This window comes from Haliotis rubra, unplaced genomic scaffold (genome assembly GCF_003918875.1).
Source record: "Haliotis rubra isolate DU_JTF1 unplaced genomic scaffold, ASM391887v1 Scf573, whole genome shotgun sequence".
NCBI lineage: Eukaryota > Metazoa > Mollusca > Gastropoda > Lepetellida > Haliotidae > Haliotis > Haliotis rubra.
In genome coordinates, this window is record NW_025767272.1 from 309,311 (window position 1) to 327,171 (window position 17,861).

At 38.4% G+C, this 17,861-nt stretch overlaps 2 protein-coding genes across 3 annotated transcripts in view; one reads left to right on the forward strand and one right to left on the reverse strand.

Moving 5' to 3' along the window:
- LOC124254500 overlaps positions 1-7,736 on the forward strand; it is a 110,856-nt gene extending 103,120 nt beyond the window's left edge. Inside the window, exons 2-6 of the transcript XR_006892474.1 lie at positions 935-994; positions 1,912-5,688; positions 6,444-6,557; positions 6,955-7,135; positions 7,564-7,736. The gene's annotated coding sequence lies outside the window, so the exon portion shown is untranslated. The remainder of the gene's footprint in view (positions 1-934; positions 995-1,911; positions 5,689-6,443; positions 6,558-6,954; positions 7,136-7,563) is intronic.
- Positions 1-17,861, reverse strand: part of LOC124254501 (NAD(P)H-hydrate epimerase-like) — a 391,625-nt gene that overhangs the window by 142,263 nt on the left and 231,501 nt on the right. The window lies entirely within an intron of this gene.

A 17,861-nucleotide genomic window follows, 5' to 3' on the forward strand; every position in this document is an offset into this window, starting at 1 on the left:
TTTAGAGATGTGGTTTAGATAAACACACCACTAGGAACACAGTCACAGTAAAACTTGTTGTAGTCAACCCTCACATGTAACTCCACAAATCTCGCAGTCTATCATGAAAGCCCCTGGGTCATGCATGATAGTGACCAGTCTCCAAATGGGCACGTGCCCATCTTTCAGTACATATGGTCTCTGACATTTGCTGTCATAACAAACACTTACATGATTTCTTGTTTTCAGATAATAAAGATATAATGCCCAAAAGCAGTGAAAAAAGACGGACAGTTCAAGATACTGAAGGTAAGTAATGTATTATGGTACCATGTGTTCATAAGACTGAAAAGTTCTTCCATACTGCGTGCTGCTTGTTGTGGGGAGATAGTGAATATGGTGCCAGAGTTGACTTGCTATAACTTACTTTTACAAGAACCGAAAAACAATTGTCTACATATTTCACATTTTCACATATTAACTACATAAATTGTAGATATGGTTGTGAAAAATGGCAGTTTTTTATTTTATTTCCAACAGTACTTTAGTGCCACTTTAATCTGATGCAAATGAGCTTGTTCAGGTTGGGGGGACACCAGAGTGAGTGAGTGAGTTTAGTTTCACAAAACCTTTTAGCAATATTACAGCAATATCAGGGTGTGTGACACCAGAAATGGGCCACACACATTGTACCCATGTGGGGAATTGAACCGTTTTACAGGGCTACCACACCACCATCAACCATGTACAAACTAATGGTCAAATGGTAAAATCTACTCTTAGTTTATTGGAACAATTTGGAACTGAGAACTCCACAAATCTTGCAGTCTATCATGAAAGTCCCACTGGGTCATGCATGATAGAGACCGGTCTCCAACTGGGCAAGTGCCCATCTTTCAGTACATATGGTCTCTGACATTTGCTGTCATACACTTACATGATTTCTTTTTTATAGATAATAAAGAGCTAACGTCCAAAAGCAGTAAAAAAAGACCGGCAGTTCAAGATAATGAGGGTAAGTAATTTATAATAGCACAATGTGTTCATAAGACTGAAAAGTTCTTCCATACTGCGTGCTGCTTGACTATAATTGTGGTATGGTGGGGTTGGTTTCTTACCATAGTCTCAATAACCAAAGGTTATTCTAATGGTATACTGTTGTGCCATCTACCAAACAGGGTATACTGACCTTGATCTCAGTTTTTCAGTAGTAATCCATGGTACACCCTGGTCTCTTTTCACCATAGTAGATCCTGGCAAATAATGGCACACCATGGTCTTATTTTTCCATGGGAAACAGTGGTGCCATTTACGTCACATGGTAATCCATGATACACCATGGTCTTTCTTACCATGGAAGACTGTGAGGCAAACCATGGTAGACCATGGTTTCATTTTTCCATGGTTAACCATGGTGCCATTTGGAGCATGTGGTTAATACACCATAGTCTTATTTTACAATGGTAATCCATGGTAGACCGTGGTATACCATGGTCTCTTTTTACCATGGTAGACCATGTATTTATGTTACCTTGGTAAACTGTGGTGCCATCTACTGCACATGATTAATCCATGATAGACCATGGTCTTTTTTCACCATGGTCTCTTTTTACATTATGGGTAAGCAAGCCATGCTTGTAAGAAAGAACTGAGAGGATCAGTTTGTCAGGCTTGTTGATGTATGTCACTGTATCCCAATTATGCAGATTGATGCTCATGATGTCAGTCACTGGACTGTCTGGTCCAGGGCCCTTATTCTCAAAACATTCATAGCCCTAAGAGTTCTTAACTTTGATCGTAGCTAAATTAGCTAGCTAGCTATTCTTGAAATGTTCGTAGCCCTAGCTAGTACTGATTATTTACAAATGGTCAACATATAGCTAGAATATTGCTCCCATCTTTCTCATTTGAATATATTTTTGTTATTTCCAGCTTCATCCAGCTGTAATCATAAAGAAACCCTACAAGCAGTCCGGGTGTACACAGACTCCTGTTCCAAGAAATCTGGGAGCCTTAAACAGGTGGCAGGGTTAGGGGGATGGTATCACGAAAAGAAGTTTCACATATTTAGTGCTGCTTATTCCAACCCCCACAAACTTCATAACAACGACCTAGAAATGTTAGCCATTTTAATGGCATTAAAACTGTATGGTAGAGGCTGGCAAGGTATGAATGTTGAATCCTACTGTGACAACGATTCGACAGTGAACTTGCTTAAAGTTTATTGTGCTGAGGCCTCTCTAAATAAGACAAAGAAAAAAAGACAGAGGAGAACTGTTTTTCAGAATTTGATCATTAGCAGAATTAAAGAGGAACTGTATAGGTCTAAAATTTGTTTATCTCCAATCAAGATTCCTGCTAAACAAAATTGTCGAGCCGATGTCTTATCGAGACAGGGAAACAAAGCATTTCTATCTCATCTTCCTCGTGATGCAGAATATTTTGTATATGACGTTACTCCTGAATTACAGTATTTTGATCGAAGTCTGGAAAGTTGGATAAAACAACCTAAATTAAATAGACAGATCATTCCCTTCTGGAATCCTTGGCCAATTCATAACAATTCCGTAGAAAATTTAAGTAAATTTTTCATCACAGTTTGCAAAATTCTGCAAAAAATTCTGCAGTTGAATTCTTTCAAAGAATTTCAAATTTTAATTCTTAAACATAAAGCTGTAATTGTTCTAAAGCTTCATTATACACTCAGCAGTTTATTTTTACTAAACTGCTTTGATAGTATTAATGTTTTAAGATCCAAATTAAGAGCCCTAATGGCTGATGTTCCACGACCACAGGGTTCAGTTTTAGGACCACTACTTTTAACTGTATACATAAATAACATAGTTCATGGAAATAACAGTAACATCAGACCTTTTGCTGATGATACATCCATTTTTTGCTATCGTAGATGATCCATTTGAAGCAGCTAACTGCCTAAATGAGGATCTAGAAAAAATATCCAGCTTGGTAAATACTATGCAGTTCACGCGCAGAAATGTTAACCCCAAACCGATTGCTGTCCAAGATGTTAATAAAAGTCATAAACAAATAACACTGCAAAACGACTGTTCATGGGACGCACACATTCACTTTATTAGTAAAAGTGTTTGTCCCATGATAAATTGTCTGAAGTTTCAAATATCGCTTGTCTAGAAAAACACGAGTCCATGTACAAATGCTGTATACTTCCTACTTTTGATTACTGCTCTCATATTAAGGACAACTGCCCAGTATTACTTTAGATGCCCTTAGAACAATATGTGGTGCTGTCCATGAAACAAACTTATAAAAATCCAAGCCCAATTACGACAAATTTCAAAAGCGTATAAACAATGGATGCACAGATATATGAACAAACATAGGAAACACGTAACAAATTCATTCTAGTAAAACAAAAAACACTCACAAAAAGAGTTTTGGGAAATGCTTAACTCAAATACTGAACCAAAACATTCGGCTAAACCAAATACTGAAACTTTCTTCAACTATTACACGGAACAGAATGAAAACAATTCAGAGAACGGTATTCCTGCTGTGTGTCATGAACAAAATGTTAACTTATGATGATATGGAATTACTTCTGGCATCACAAAAGATGAAATAACTCAAGTAGTCAAAATTTTAAAAAGGAACAAAACCTGAATGACCTGGCTTGGACCTGAATGAAAATGATTATCTGACTGATGTGATTGATATTTTACTCATGTTTCAAGTACATTATTTCAATTTGATACTTGCCTCTGGAAGAATTGAGGGGATGTTTCTCAAACTTGTGCAGAATATGTATCAATTTCAGTTGAATCTCAGACGTTTTTACATACAACTCTGGTATACGGAGGATCTCAACCACCAGCGGGTGAAGCTGATGAAATAATATTACTTTGTTTGGCCAAATGTGGTTAAATGTAAACATCATTTAAGATAATTTCTTTAATTATGATGTGTTTCTGTATATCTCTCTTACATCACAATATGTCCTCTTTTTTTAGTAATTATCCTGGACTTTTTTTGCATTTGTCCACCTTGTACTTATTGCTTTTATGATTTAATAGGTGTACGCTGAGTTTTACTGTGTGCCTACAGGGCTCGATTTAGTGCTTTCTTACTTGCACTGGTGCAACGCAATATGACAAAGTGCAACCTTGTTATGAGTCTAACTTGCACAAGGTGCACGTCAATTTTGAGAAAAAAACATAAATAAAATCTAACATTATAAGCATAAATATGTCAGCTAATTTTCTTTCTAAACTTTGAATAGCTATGGCACTGAAATATTGCTATTACTATACACGTTGAATCATCCTATGCTGTACATCATAAGGCAGACATTTTGCCAGGAATCATCCTATGTTGTACATCATAAGGCAGACATTTTGCCAGGAATCATCCTATGTTGTACATCATAAGGCAGACATTTTGCCAGGAATCATCCTATGTTGTTCATCATAAGGCAGACATTTTGCCAGGAATCATCCTATGTTGTACATCATAAGGCAGACATTTTGCCAGGAATCATCCTATGCTGTACATCATAAGGCAGACATTTTGCCAGGAATCATCCTATGCTGTACATCATAAGGCGGACATTTTGCCAGGAATCATCCTATGTTGTACATCATAAGGCAGACATTTTGCCAGGAATCATCCTATGTTGTACATCATAAGGCAGACATTTTGCCAGGAATCATCCTATGTTGTACATCATAAGGCAGACATTTTGCCAGGAATCATCCTATGCTGTACATCATAAGGCAGACATTTTGCCAGGAATCATCCTATGTTGTACATCATAAGGCAGACATTTTGCCAGGAATCATCCTATGCTGTATATCATAAGGCAGACATTTTGCCAGGAATCATCCTATGCTGTACATCATAAGGCAGACATTTTGCCAGGAATCATCCTATGTTGTACATCATAAGGCAGACATTTTGCCAGGAATCATCCTATGTTGTACATCATAAGGCAGACATTTTGCCAGGAATCATCCTATGTTGTACATCATAAGGCGGACATTTTGCCAGGAATCATCCTATGTTGTACATCATAAGGCAGACATTTTGCCATGAATCATCTATGTTGTACATCATAAGGCAGAATTTTGCCAGAAATCATCCTATGTTGTACATCATAAGGCAGACATTTTGCCAGGAATCATCCTATGTTGTACATCATAAGGCGGACATTTTGCCAGGAATCATCCTATGTTGTACATCATAAGGCAGACATTTTGCCATGAATCATGTATGTTGTACATCATAAGGCAGACCAGACGATCAAGGTATCATCTACAGGTAGAGTCAGGTGTCACAATGATTTCCAGAATAAGAAGTTTGTCATGTTCGTGACATCAGGCATCACCAGATCAACTTTTATCAGACTGCAAACTTTCCACATAGGTGTCGGGTGATCGATGGAATGTACGTTTAGTTTCAAGAAAACAGAAAACAAAAAATGTCTACCACATCACTACCAGAGCATCAATACAAGGATTGCTTTCAATAATGAAGACAGGTTAAATGATGTTGTTGCTCGGTGGTCTGGATCAACACACGATTCACGCATATTGACCAACAGCGGTGTCTACCAGTTGTTCGACAGGAATGTTGTCCCCATCGGATATCACCTTCTCAGTGACAGTGGTTACCCCTGTAAGAAGTGGCTACTAACCCCTGACTATTGGTGGGACCACAAACAAATCACAACAGGTATGTACACTTTCGTGTAAAGTTGCCGATTGTGATTTAGTGAAACTTACATCTTTTGTGATCACACAACATAAACTTACTTGAATTTCAAATAACAGTTACATAATATATTCGAAACAAATACCTAATCTCCACTCAACCTACTTCCCACTCACAATCAAAATATAGAGGGAGATAACTCCTCCATATTCAAACACATCCTCAATATATTCAAACACTACACTGAGCACGACTGAAGGGAGTGACCCCTGTCGCTACAAAGTCACATGACTGGTCACATGATCACACTCAGCAACAAAGAGTGATGTCCCTTGAATTTAACTTGAAAAAACATTGCACGATCGTAGTCAATACACATTATAGAGCACAAACGCCGTTATATTTAGCCTGGATATCCGAAGCAGTTACAAAATACAGTTTTCGCAAGATATGACATATTAGTAAGATATCTGTAATCTGGGTGTAGACTTTTTATGAGTATGCTGAGTATTTCTAGAAATTATTTTTCTTAAAACACCCAAATACTGGATTTTTAGTCACTTCAAATTTTCAAAGTTATTTTCTGAATACAGTTGCAGTTCTTATGTCTCTGATTCATTAAATGATTGGACTTGTTGGCAAATGTTTAAATAATCTATCCAATTTAGGCCGAGCACTTTTCAGTCAGCCCTCGTACAATAACAATACAAAGAGTTTTTACTGTGCTGGAGACTTATGTACAGTTTACTCTATGATATGTTATTTTCATAACCTAGATCACATGAAAGAACAAGGAGCACAGTTGAAAGGGTCATTGGCCAACTCAAGCACAGATTTCCTGTTGAAGACTTCATGGGGAAATAAGGTTAAAACCTGAGAAGGCTTGCAAGGTAAGAAAAATATAATCAACAACATTTAGTTCTTTAGCACTGTTTACTTGCCACATAAATAATACAAACAAAATGACAGGTATCAAAGATAAATAGCAACAAAATGAATATAAAATTACAATTTAGCGTGATGTATGAATCACTAAAAATATTCAACAATATTTATTGACATAACTATATCACGAATATAAACAGTCATGGGGTTGTTTGAATTTCTATTTACTTATGCCATTGAAAATATGTAAATGGCAATTCAATAGCTCATCATTTCAAAATTTCTATTGCATGACCTTGTCAATATTAACTTTATATCTAACTCATGCATGTATTTGTAGACTAACTATTAACGAAGTAGGTTTAATTTTGATCATTTATCACTAATGATTCAATATTTCAGGTGATGATAGCTTGTGCTGACCTTCACAACATATACAAGGACAGAAACATTCCAGTACCACCCACAGATGGGCATGATGGATATGGAAGGCGTGATGGGCAGAATGGAGGTCTACCAGAAATCACTCCATCACTGGCTGCACTGACATATAGGGAGCACTTGACCAGTACGAACTTTCCAAGTAAAATTTTATGACGTTATGTAATAGTGTCTGAGTTAGAACCATAAATGGTAGATCATGTTCTGTTAAATTTAATACACAAAATCCTCCCCAAAAACCAAAATTCAGCTTTATCACCTGTACTCTAAATACATTATACACAAGAGCTTTATTTGTTTGTAATATTTTATTCATCATCTTCCTAACTATGTACTTTTGAAACTTTTATTTCTATTCGGCTAAAAGTCCCCCGATAGTTTTTCTAACAGAATCTCTTTAACCCTTATGTTAGACAAAGTATGAAATATGACACTTAATATCCAAATATGTAAGTATTTCTGATACATGTATGGCAGTTTAAGCTAATTCAGTTTCATGATTTGATGTATTAGGTATCTTTTTTTCAATGTGAGGTATTTTATTTCCAGCTGCAATTTCTGTTTCAACAGAGCTTCCACCATGTGGCATTATGGCTCCATCTGCATGGACTGCTGGCTCCACAGGACACATTCTGGCTCCCTCTGGCTCCCTCTGGTTGTGACATGGCTGCTTAAATCTCTCTGCAAAATGAAATGATTAAAATGTGCTTGTAATTTTCATATAAATGTTCTTTCAATTTCAACAAGCATGTTGTTTTGTGTTATTACAATATAAGTAGCAGTCGTTCATTACATATGTGTTGGGGTAGCCTAGTGGTCAAAGCGTTTGATCATCATGCCAAAGACCTGGGTTCGATTCCCCACATGGGTAAAATGTGTGAAGCCCATTTCTGGTGTTTGCCGCCGTGATATAGCTGAATATTGCTAAAAGTGGCATAAAACCATACTCACTCACTCACTCATTACATACATTCAGAAGTGACCCAAATACCAAAACACCAAGTCACAACCATAACATGTTAAAAATCAATTATATGTTTTACAATTGTGGATATATTAAGAGACAGAATATTAAGGAGAAAGGATATTTTTTTCAAAGTAGGATTTCCTAAATTTTATTTTTCCAAAATATTCTTGAAAGAAATTGTTCTCAAGTTAAGTAATTGATCCCACATATATGATGAGAATACTTTAGATATCACTCCAAACTTTTATATTTCGTCTCATGTCTGCAGCAAGGGAATTGTCAGTTAACAAAACACAATGGAAAGTTTATAAATATTCCTGATACTACAAGCTGTAGCCCCATCATGGCCAAGATATATTTTCAAAACAAATAAAAAAGAATGTCTGGCACGTAGCCTAAAACATTTCTGTATTACTGACAACAGGTTGACCGTAGAGGCCAATGTTTACATTACCTGCCACGCGTCTTGCTGCTTCGCCGATGTCACGCCCGGACCATACCTCCCCTCCAAAACACTGGCGTTTGCTTTCATGAATTCCGTCAAAATCAGGACCTCGATCATCTTTGTTCCAGTTTGACTTTCTCTTCTTTACTTCTGCTTCCGACACATTTTTCACAATGATTATTGCGGTACCTCAATGTGTCGTCTGTCATAAATAGCAAAAAGGTAAATCCTAACGAAAGCGATGTTACACATCGTTTCTAAAGAGTTCACAGGAAGTTTAACTGACCACAGCCGATATCGGGTGGTCAGGCTAACTGATCCCAATATGGCTGGGAGATTGCCGAGTGTGGCGTTAAACAACCAGCCAATGAACCGTCCATTACACAAGAGTTTATTAAATCGATGGCTCAGTGTGACTGATGCTCACAACATCAACCACTAGCTGTATATTGCCGACTCAGCAATCTTTCTACTTGTGTACATTTGTTGCAACAAGTAACCTACGCTAGTCACAGAAGCCGACTGAATGGATTCTGTGGTCTGGCTTGGTTAGGATAGATGCTCATGACGTCAGTCACTGGATTATGTGTTCTAAGCTTCAGTGTTTAAAGTCTGATATTGTACGTCTGTAAAATTGCAGAGGGAAGCATCAAATAACAGTTTATGACAATGATGTTGAACATCGTGATAAGGGGAGGGGAGACAACTCTGTTCAGCCTCTTTGCTGATGCTTCAGTGGGACGCATCAAGAGTCAACATATTGGGTCATAACAGTAAAATATCACATATAGACAACGGCTGTCATCATAAGCTATATCATGATGATAAAGGGTATGACTGACAGATATTTTGCTTGGAATGAATTTTATCAACTCTGTAATTAAGTGTTCAGCATGCATTGGAGGATCACCGGGGGTGGGGTGTTGTTGGTTTCAGGGGATTGACCCTCTCTGCCCCTTTTGAAAATGACTTAAGATCACTATTGAAGATTTCTTTTTTTTTTGGTGTTTTGGGTTCGTGGAGACAATGGGGGGTCCAGGAGGTTCGAACCCCCCTGAACCCCCTCCCTTCAAATTTCCTGTACTGCTGTATACGCTGACAAGATATAGCCCTTTCAGACTATGCTGTACAATTCACTGTACTGCTGTATACGCTGACAAGATATAGCCCTTTCAGACAATGCTGTACAATACACTGTACTGCTGTATACGCTGACAAGATATAGCCCTTTCAGACAATGCTGTACAATACACTGTACAGCTGTATACGCTGACAAGATATAGCCCTTTCAGACAATGCTGTACAATACACTGTACTGCTGTATACGCTGACAAGATATAGCCCTTTCAGACAATGCTGTACAATACACTGTACAGCTGTATACGCTGACAAGATATAGCCCTTTCAGACATTGCTGTACAATACACTGTACTGCTGTACAATACACTGTAGATATAGCCCAAGATATTCTTTCAGACAATGCTGTACAATACACTGTACAGCTGTATACACTGACAAGATATAGCCCTTTCAGACAATGCTGTACAATACACTGTACTGCTGTATACGCTGACAAGATATAGCCCTTTCAGACAACTCTGATCATATTGAGTAGCTTTGTATTTGTTTGCTCTCGAGGGTATTTAAATTTTGTGCAACTGGAAGTTCTAATACAAGTATCGTCTATGACATTCAGAATGAAAATATGTATCATTTATCAAATTAAGAAGGGCACATTCAGAATCACAAATGCTTCCTCTAAAATACCTAAAATGAAACATGCTTCTTATTAAGCACCCAGAATGACAAAGGCTGTTTCTATAACACCCAGAATGGCAAACGCTTCTTTGACACCTTCAGAATGACACCCAAAAGAATGACAAACGCTTCTTCTATGACACCCAGAAGGACAAACGCTTCTTCTATGACACCCAGAAGGACAAACGCTTCTTCTATGACAACCAAAGGACAAACGTTTCTTCTATGACACCCAGAAGGACAAACATTTCTTCTATGACACCCAGAATGACAAATGCTTCTTCTATGACACCCAGAAGGACAAATGTATCTTCTATGACACCCAGAATGACAAACGCTTCTTCTATGACAACCAGAAGGACAAATGTATCTTCTATGACAACCAGAATGACAAAATGGTTCTTCTATGACACCCAGAAGGACAAACATTTCTTCTATGACACCCAGGACAAACATTTCTCCCATGACACCCAGAAGGACGTTTCTTGTATTACACCCAGAAGGACAAACATTTTTTCTATGACACCCAGAATGACAAACGTTCTTCTATGACACCCAGAAGGACAAATGTATCTTCTATGACACCCAGAAGGACAAATGTTCTCCTATGACACCCAGAAGGACAAATGTATCTTCTATGACACCCAGAAGGACAAATGTTCTCCTATGACACCCAGAAGGACGTTTCTTGTATGACACCCAGAAGGACGTTTCTTGTATGACACCCAGAAGGACGTTTCAGGTATGACACCCAGAAAACATGGATCATTCCAACACCCAGAAGGACAATTGTAGCTTCTTTGAGTGTCAGAATGACATGTGCCATCTGTGACATTAAAAATGTCACAACATTATCCATGACAATCAGAATGACACATGCTGTCCTTTCATGACTGAAGAGGCAACGTCAGCGTGAAATCAACACCTCGTCTGTAACCAACCTGACAGCCAATCAAGACTCCATGCTCTAATCAAACGGACACATTTACCCAAAACAAACGCGATTTGATTCCAAGATGACACAGTATGACTGATGCATTATTCACAAGAAGTATCTCCTGGTGTACACAGACACTAACTTATTTGTTTTGGAGAGGGGTGCTGTGATCTTTCATGAAATACATATACGTCTCATCTGTCATCACATGTGATATCGATCACTCTGTCACCCTGCTTCCCCTGTAAGGAGACCCAGGGGACTTGAAATCAACACTTGTTCATTTCAAAAGAATTGCTTTTCATCTGGAATAACATTTACCTAATTCAGCGAGGTACATTCCCATTAGTCCAAAGCATGTTCTCCGTAGTTCCAGCCCATAACCTCCCTTGTAGATTTCACGTACATATCATGGTTTCAAATTTAATGTGGCTTTCACACTAAACAAAATCAATTTGCATATTAATTGACATCCATTTACAATTCCATGATCAAATTTAATGAGTTGGGTCCTAATCAAAATGATAAGATTAAAGCCTTAACAGTCATATTTTTAATAATCCTAAATGGATCATTCTTGAGGGGAACAGATGTTAGAATAGGTCATTACTTGTGTCCATGTGTCGTTTCTTTCACACAGTAGATCCCCAGCCTTCCATGCATAATAATATTGCCCCTCCATTGATAAGTAACACAAATGATGTAATTGTGAGTTGTTCTCAAGTTTTCTGTTTCAAATTTGCTACAAACTGGAAGTGAACAAAACCAACCAAAAATAGCAGAATTTCTGTCATGTTTAAACAAGACTGTCTAAAACCTTTGACACCCTGTAAAAGAAGGTCCTTTGGATTCATCTTGAAAAGATACACAATTTTCTTTGGCTGAAAACAAGACACGAGCCTCATATTTACCCCAGGTAACAGAATCCTGCACAAAATATCCCCACCCCATTCCTTTGAATAACCTAAATCTGGAAATTAGTTGTGAGTTCACTCAATCTTCTGACTCTAACGACTCCCCTGGCGGAGAGTGGAGGTTTTTCTGGAATCGGTAACGGGATACCGCCAATGTTTTGTGATTAAATTACCTAACTTTAGTTGACTCGTTCCACAAATCAGATGTGAAACCGACGCCAAAATTACAGGATTCTGGCTAAAGTGAGAATCACCATGGTAATCAAACTTGGTCAATGGATATTTTTTTGCATAATTTACCCTGGAATTGGAGGCCAGCGGACGTTTTTCAAATAAAGGCCTCATTGGTGTTTGCCTTTTATCAATACACCTCAAAGGTTGTTTCCGAGAATTTCACAGTTAATGTATTTTGGGGCTCATTAATTTAATGTTTGACAAATAGCAAATCATGTTTGACATGTAATTCTCATTAAAATTCAGATAACTTGAATTTATTTGTTTTACAGTTTTATTTGGTGAAAAGTAAATTCAAAATGTCATCCCAGATAATAATTTGTCTCAGTTGTCTGCAAAAAATTACTCAAGTGGGAGCAGAAAGTCAAAGAAGTGATGAATATTTGAATGTGGTTGGTTTGTTTTGTTGGTTTGTTGGTCAATATTGTATTCGGTAATATTCCAGCTACATGAGGGTTAGAATTGGTCTTCAGTAACCTATGCTTGTCGTAAAAGGCGCCTAACGGGATCAAGTGGTCAGGCTCGCTGACTTGGTTGACACATGTCATCGTATCCCAATTGTGTAAATCAATGCTCATGCTGTTGATCACTGGATCGTCTGGTCGAGACTCGATTATTTAAAGACCGCTGCCATATAGCTGGAATATTGCTGAGTGCAGCGTACAACTAAACTCACTCACTCACTCATGACTGGTAGTCCTACTATGACTAACTAGTGAGTGAGTTTAGTTTTAAGAGTCAGTGAGTGAGTGAGTGAGTTTAGTTTTAAGAGTCAGTGAGTGAGTGAGTGAGTTTAGTTTTAAGATACCTTTAGCAATATTCAAGCAGCATCTGGGTGGGGGACACCAGAAATGTGCTACACACATTTGTACCCATGTGGGGAATCGAACCTGGGTCTTCAGTGTGATGATTGTACACTTCAACCTCTAGGCTACCCCACTGTCCCTGTACATCAGGGAACATAACTGATAGGAGTACTAGGACAAACTAAGATGGGATTTCATCTGTTCTAATCAATCTGAAAAAGATAATCCCATACACTCTCTCCCACGCATTTTCTGAATCAAACATTTTAATTTCTGACAACTCAAATCCTAAACAAAAATCCAATCTAAAAGCTTTAACTTTCAACATTTAAATTAAAATGTGCATTAGTTTAAAATGAAATGCCTCCTTCATATGAAATGCTAAAAAACAAACAAATTGAAGTAGAATCATTGTTAAATTTCATCCTTAAAATGAGAAACAAATTTGGAAAAATTGTCTTTGAAATACAAGAGTATCATGAAATGAGCAGTGATTGTATTGCAATTTGTGTTGGCGTAATTTCAACATTTCATTACTGTAGGGACATCGCACTGATGGGGATACAGTTCTATCAGGAAGTCAAATCATTTGGGAAAGGTCATCAGATCCAAGGGTCAAGATAAACATTTTGAACATTACAAACACTGTACAACTAACCCAAGTAATGTTTCCACACAGTGGGGTGAGTGAGTGAGTGAGTGAGTGAGTGAGTGAGTGAGTGAGTGAGTGAGTGAGTGAGTGAGTGAGTGAGTGGTGAGTGAGTGAGTGGGTGGGTGGAGTGAGTGAGTGAGTGGGTGGGTGGGTGGAGTGAGTGAGTGAGTGAGTGAGTATAGTTTTACGCCGCACTCAGCAATATTCCAGTGATATCATGGCAGGAGACACCAGAAATGGGCTTCACACATTGTACCCATGTGGGGAATCTAACCCTGGTCTTCAGTGTGCTGAGCGAACACTTTAACCATTTAGATTGTATCTCAATTGCAGAGATCGATGCTTATTATGTCATAATCTGGTTCAAACTTTCAGTTTTACAGACCGGCGTCATACAGCTGGCGTCACACAGCTGCAAAATTGCTGAATGAAGCAGTATTTCAAATACAGGTACCACATAGAGACAAAAAATTGCTTATCAAGAAAAATATTCATTTGAAGCAAAAAGGTTATGAGAATCCCGTCTCATTTCAACCAATGTTTCCACCACACTGTTGTCACTGTATACCCGGGTTCAATTCCCCACATGGGTACTATGTGTGCAGACCATTTTTGGTGTCCTTTTCATCATCATCATCATCATCATCATCATCATCATCATCATCATCATCTTCATCATCATATTCCTTCCCATCACCATCCTCATCATTCAACAAATTTATCAGGTTCAAGAAGTCTCAATGTCCAAGCTACACATACGTGGCACTGACCATATTGACCTGCCTGACCGTATGTATGACCGTGAACAGGAATACTCCCCCAAACGTCATTACCGACCCTCATTGATCCCACTAAGCAGGTTTGCCCCGGTGAAATTGACCCTCTCCAACCGTCCATCCTATCCCCAGATTAAATCACCCAAGTTCTGTCAACACTTAACACTCCAGATGCCGTTTTACAACCAAGACAATCGCCAGTTCCTTACAATCGCAGCCACAACCATGATCCACATCTCAAGGCTGGAAGAATAAATTCTGATTAAAATACCACCAATCAAATCAGTCAGTGTTCACTGACTTCTTAAATCAAATTTTTGAGATTCTTAAACACAACTAAGTTGATGAAAAAAGATGAGGTGTAGCCCGATCAACTGTTTTTATTCTTCATGGGATTAGAAGAATGATGAGCTATGGTTTTATTTCTTCCATCAACATATGAAAAACCATTCCCTTCTTACAGAGGTTCCTCGTCATATCCTCCTACAAACCTGTTCTAATACGGCCCTTTCATGGTGCAAGTGTTCAGGATTCGTGATTGGTTGCAATCAGATTTAGTTGTGCAATCAGCGACGTTGTTTCAAAAGTGATCATTCGCAAGATCTCGGTAATTTCCGTATGCTTCGGGAAAACTAGAACCTCTTCCCCTGCGCGATGTGCAAACGTGTCTTCTAGACAAAACTCAGAATCGTCTCCATGGCCCCATTGACAACGGACAAGCTAGCCATTAAATGTCTTGTGTGTCACATCAACACAAGTGCCCAGCAGAGGAAGGATATTTCTGGCCCCACATTTGCTTGTATTAGTCTAGTTGGATCTAAGTCGATGTAACACGTGTTCTGATTGGATAGAAAGAAGGGAGATATAATTCGTGTTGCGAGCTTTTGCCGCTAGGGGATTTTACGAGAACCAGGAAATACGGCCTTATTAGAACAGAGGTTCGTTGGAAGATACGACAAGTAACCTCTGTGGGAAGAGAATGATGAAAAACATGATGAGGGGAAATTTGTGGCTGTTTTGCATGTCTGTTGGTATCTCTCTCTGGGAAGCTGACTGGGAGAAGTAGAGTATTTCATTACAAAACCCAGATCACAGCTTCACAGCTTTGACAAGAATCAGAAAACCTTTGAACATCCAGGTTAGAATTGATCTTCAGGAACCCATGCTTGTCGTCAGAGGCGACTAATGGGATCAGGTGGTCAGACTCGCTGACTTGGTTGACACGTGTCATTGCATCTCAGGTATGTAGATCGATGCTCATGCTGTTGATCACTGGATTGTCTGGTCCAGACTTGATTATTTACAGACTGCCACCATATAGCTGGAATATTGCTGAGTGTGATGTAAAACAGCAAACCAACTAACAAGAACAAGTGACTGGGATCCTGATGGTGAAATGTCTTCACTGAAACCCACACAACAGGCTTTGGCAAGAAGCCAAGATACTCCCAAGATATTTCTTTTTCAGGTGAAGAATTAAAACTTGGAATTGACTCTGTCATTTTTTTATAAAGAATCTTAAGTTTACTTTCCGATTTCATTCATGATATGTTTTTCAATAATATTTTGACCACTTTTTACATTTCAATTCTGATTTGACATGTTATGTGGATTAAATTTAAAGAGAGAATTTAAAAAAAACCCCAACAAATCACTAATATTGAGATTTCCTAGACTTGATACTGATTGCCTAGCAACTTAAAGAAGTTACGTTTAACAACCAACTACCTCTTGGAACCTAAAACAATACATTTCTGATCCTGCTAGAATAATTTTTGGCAGTCTGTACATAACTGAATATGGACCAGACAATCCAGTGATTGACATTAAGAGCATCGATCTACACAATTGGGATACAATGACATGTCAACCAAGTCAGTGAGTCATCCAATCCTGTTGGTCGAGTCCTAGGCGGGAGCATCGATTCTCACCTGGAATTTGAGTGAGTGAGTGAGGGATCGAGTGATCGAGTGAGTGAGTGAGTGTAGTTTTACTTTGCACTCAGCAATATTCCAGCTATGGCGGTCTGAAAATAACCGGATCTGGACCAGACAATCCAGTGATCAACAGCATGAACATCAATCTACGCAACTAGGATACGATAACGTGTCAACTAAGTCAGCGAGCCTGACCACCCGATCCCGTTAGTCGCCTCTTACGACAAGCATGGGTTACTGAAGATCAATTCTAACCTGGATCTTCACGGGTGTTTTAATGAGAGGTTGAGTGAGTGAGTGAATTCATCCCGCAACATCATGTAAGAAGACAGATGAAGTGCATGCTGATTAAATGTGATTCTGCAACATCAACAGTCCACGTTATACTGCATCGCTTTCTGCAACATCAACAGTCCACGTTATACTGCATCGCTTTGTATGCCAAAATTTCATAACTGTTCAAAAGAAAATGAATGAATTCTTAAATTTGACATCACGCCCCTCCAACAGGATGATATGACAACATCCATTCACCTGAGGATATACGTCCCGTGAACTCTAATAGTCTCTACTATGGAAGTGCCGGTGACCATTCGTTGGTTTCACATTAATTTTCGACTCGCTGTGCGCATGCGTAGAGCGTGTAAAAACTATCCAGTGGTCAACTTCCGGTTTGGTCGTATTACCGATAGTATAAACACACTCTAAATAAAAGCTCTATGAAGATAAATTATGTGTGACAACTGTTCATAGTTGAGTACATACATCCATTTGCCTATGCTTTTCAATAATTGATGTCCTATTTTGATGGCATTGCATCAGAGATGTGTTTTTTACTTGTGAGAAGGGGATGTGTAGGAAGGACGGTGGACGGGTGGTGGTGAGATGTGTTTATACAAGAGCTTGTTTACAAACGTTAAGCTATTTATTTAACTAATTCCGGTCCCTTCCATTCATAAATGAATTGAGATCAGTTAAATTCGACATAAAACCATATATTTGTTTTGATTTTTGCTTTCTTTAGAGTGTGTTTACACTATCGGTAAAGCTTACGACCAAACCGGAAGTTGGCCTGTGGATATTTTTACACGCTCTGCGCATGCGCACAGCGAGTCAAAAATTAATGTGAAACCAACGAATGGAGATTGATGACTTCAGATGGTATTATCCGGGTTGGGGAAAACCTACCGATCGGCCTATAATAGGGCAAATGGGATATGATAGGCCATTCTGCCTATTTTGCTATGGGCCGATTGGCCTATAGGTATGATATTTATCAAATAAATTTGAAGTGGTGGATTTCTGCATGAGGATATTAACACCATTCAGGGTTTGATGTCCTAAGGTTTTCATTCAAACCCTTCTTGAGCATTTACATCACATAATAAAGGAGTTTGGAAGTTGCTAATTAAATATCAGTCTGTAATATTTTTGACAATTTT